The sequence below is a fragment of the Oryx dammah genome, unplaced genomic scaffold (genome assembly GCF_014754425.2).
Source record: "Oryx dammah isolate SB20612 unplaced genomic scaffold, SCBI_Odam_1.1 HiC_scaffold_28, whole genome shotgun sequence".
In the NCBI taxonomy this organism is placed as follows: Eukaryota; Metazoa; Chordata; class Mammalia; order Artiodactyla; family Bovidae; genus Oryx; species Oryx dammah.
Window position 1 is genome coordinate 32,672,850 of NW_024070212.1, and position 3,663 is coordinate 32,676,512.

A 3,663-nucleotide genomic window follows, 5' to 3' on the forward strand; every position below is an offset into this window, starting at 1 on the left:
TGTTAATAGACTATTCTCTTCTAATGCAGTCTTGTGTATAAAATGCTTATATTAGGGGCAAAAAGGATGGTGGTATTAACAGCCCTATCCTACCAGAATATTCTAAAATTGTTTTAGTGGCTCTCTACAACAGAATCAACTTATTATCAATTCCTTGGTGTTGACAGATGAACTTCCAGCTGGTCCAACTCCTTCTCATGTATAATAGATATTAATACTACTGTAAACCCATTTCAGTTCTGTAGTTTTTCTTGAGTAAATGGGTATTTTTGCTCTTTTCCTTATATGAAGAAGATGCTACTAACTGACCATCAAAAAGAACATGTTTTGAGGTCCTCCCCAAAATACTAGTGGCTTAGAATAAGCCAGCTACAATGTTGTACTAGTTCTTGTGCCTTAATAGATAATTTGGAATGAGATTTTTTTTTTATGAAGTCAATCACTATAAAAGAAATGAATTCATGATCTTGGTTTCACTGGCAATCAAAAGTGGATTAAATTCAGAAGTTTACATTAGACTTTGAAATATACTATGAATTTTCCCCATTAGAGCTGCCATTATATGACTGGTTGAGATTATTTAAAGAATCAATCTGTTGGAGCCTAAAAAATGGCCATGTGAAGTAGGTATCTTTACTTATAACATCATACTTAACAGGTGAAGAATCTAAGGATGTGTGACCATAGACACAAAACATTAAGCTCTTGGGACTTGAACACAGATTTTTCTGGTTTTAAATCATCAGCTCTTAATTTTTAAAGTGCCAGGTATGAGAAGCCTAGATACCTACTGAGTAAGAGGGAAACCTCAGTGAGATTTGAGAATATACTATCCACAACATGACTAATCCACATGTGAATAATGTATAATTGATTATGTATTATTTTCATTAATATTTCTGGGAAATTTTTCTCTATTGACTTAAAATTCTGATTATTTGAATACGCTGAATTCATATTAAATTCATACCTTTTTTCAGCAAAAAACGTGTCCTTACATACATTTGGAAACTGCAGTGATGGGAAACATTTGAGAAAAAAGCTTCGCTTGAGACATACACACGTAAAGAAAATAGGGAACTAGAGGTATATTGTCACCAGTGTTCTGGAGACAGTTCTGGTGATATATTAAATATAGCATAATCATGAGATTAGTTTCTCTCACATTCACTTCTTAAATCCTAACAGGAAATACCATTGAAAAATCATCTCAACTAATATTTATTCAGATTTAGCAAATTTGAGTACTAAAAATAGAGTAAGGTTTTAGGCATTGGAGATAGAGCTGTGGTGTAGGTATGGTCTGAGCTCCAGTAAAGCTTCTAGTAGGGAGAACTAGACAATAAATACCTATTTTAACTCGGTGTAGATTAATGCAGCAATGGACTAAACATGCTTTAGGGAGAGGTGAAGTTGTGTCTTGGAATCATGTATATTATGTAGGGAAGAAAAAAATACTAAGGAATAAAGTAGCTCTCAGCTTCAGCTTACACTGTACAGGTGAAACAAAATTCATTCCCTCTGTAATCTCAATTACAGAATTATTGGAAGAGATCGACTGCAGTTTTCTGCAGAATTTTAAAATTTCCTTTAAGGTTTTTTTGTGTCTGTTTAAATAGAAGAGACATAATCTTATTAACAAAAACAATGGTTGTGTGATGTGTACCTGCTTTCAATTCATCCTTCTGCTTTAGGATTTATCTTGGAGAATAGTATGGTTTTAGTAATAGGATAAATTTACATATTTTAGTCTTGCAAGTAAGATCTTAGCTGTGGTATTTAACAAAGGAGATCTGACAGTGCAACTTTTGTATTTAGTGCCTGTGTCATTAGACGAAAGTGAAATACTGAAATAATTCATTCACTCAAACACTGAGTGCCATATGCCAGGTACCATGTCCCCAGCAGCTAGTACAGTTTGAAGAAGGCAACATATTCTGTAAGCGTATAATGAAAACTGAAAGCAATATATTAAGTAACTGCAATGATATAATGTTAGCTAGTGGGGTATTTAGTGATTTCTCCAGGAGATGGCACTGTTGAGTTGGCTTTTTTCTTTTCAGACAGAAAGACAATAGACCATTCATGTATTGGCCCAAACAAAGAAATATTCCTGTATAGCCTGTCTTCTCTCTCCAGCTAATCACATGCTACTGGAACTGACTGCCTTGTGATCTACTCCCTAGTTGGCAGAGATTAAAAAATAATCTGTATTTTAAAAATCTGACACATGGTAGTTAATGGAAAAGAACAAATTGTTCACCAGTTTTCATGGAGCTTTATCTTGTCAGCTCAGTAGTTGAGAACTTGGAAGTCTATTCCAGTGATTTTACCTTTCAAAATTATGTTTTCACTTGTCACACCTTACTATGATTGTTCCGGCAAAATGTAAATTTGTAAACATTAAAACAGTAAATTTTTGTTTGCAAATTAACATGACTAGAGGATTTTAATGTGACACTTGGGTTGGGGGCACTGCACCATTCATTTTGCTCTACAGTAAATATATTATCATTTGGGTTTACCTGCAGTAATTGTTAAAAGTAATTTTTAGTGACTTTATTTGGGTGTAATGTTTTGTATATTTTGTGTCTATTTGTTCCCTATTTTACAGAACAACTTCTGGCATTCTGAAGGGATGGAGTCAGTAAGGAGAAAATCCGGAACTGGTTTTACCTGCACTGCATGTTTCAGAATAAAGTTATGTTTGCAGTTTGTGCGATAAAGGCAACAGCTTAGGGATTTTGTTTTATTTATTGGAGGCAGGATGCTAAATTAGGGGATATCGTATATTGAAAATCAAACTTGTGCCGTGCACTCACTGCAGGGTTAAAGTACTTTGATAAAGATAAATGTGCATTTATGCAATAAGTAGGCACTGGGCAATTATATTGCACCCTTTTACCTGCATTGCGCCCTTTTACCTGCCCCTAACGTCTAAGCTACTTTCTAACTCCAGGAAAACCAATAAGCAATTCCTGTTTTGGCCTAACTCCCTGCCTAAAAGGAAGGTGAGTGAGAAGAGATTTCACCAGGCTTGCGTGAGTCACGGATGTCCTGATGTCTATGTGCCTCACAAGACTCAGCCCACACAGTTCGCATTCACTTTGTCAGCAAGGCGGCTGCTGCAGTAGACAATGGGCGCTCCAAAGTGCGGGGGTTAAAAACCAGAAGCACCGGTTCATGAAGGAGCCCCCTTTTCCAGATAAGCGAGCTCAGAGATTCCCTGAGAAAATTTTCCAGGCGCTGCCGCAACCCAAAGGAATTTTAGGAGTGTCTCTGGGGGAGAAGAGGGGACCAGACCAGCCCCAACTTGAGGGTGCCAGAGAGAGTAGTGGGGGGTCGGAGCGCCACGGAGCGGGGGGGATTCTTGTGAAGGAAGGAAGCTCCTCTTAACTCTGGAAGCCCGGCCTTGGAGACGCGGGGCGAGGGGGGGATGACCTCAACCGTCTCTGCCACGTTCCAGCCAATCAGTCCCACATCTTGGCATCCGAATCCAGGACCCCCGAAGCCGGAGGCGACGCGAGCCAATGAGCAGTGGGCCGGGGAAGAAAGACAAGCGGCCAGCCTATGGGGGCGGAGAGGCCCGGCTCAGCGTATCCAAGGAGCGCCGGGCTCGGGCTCGGGGGTGTGGCGCGGCGCCTGCGGGGGTGGGCGGGAGCG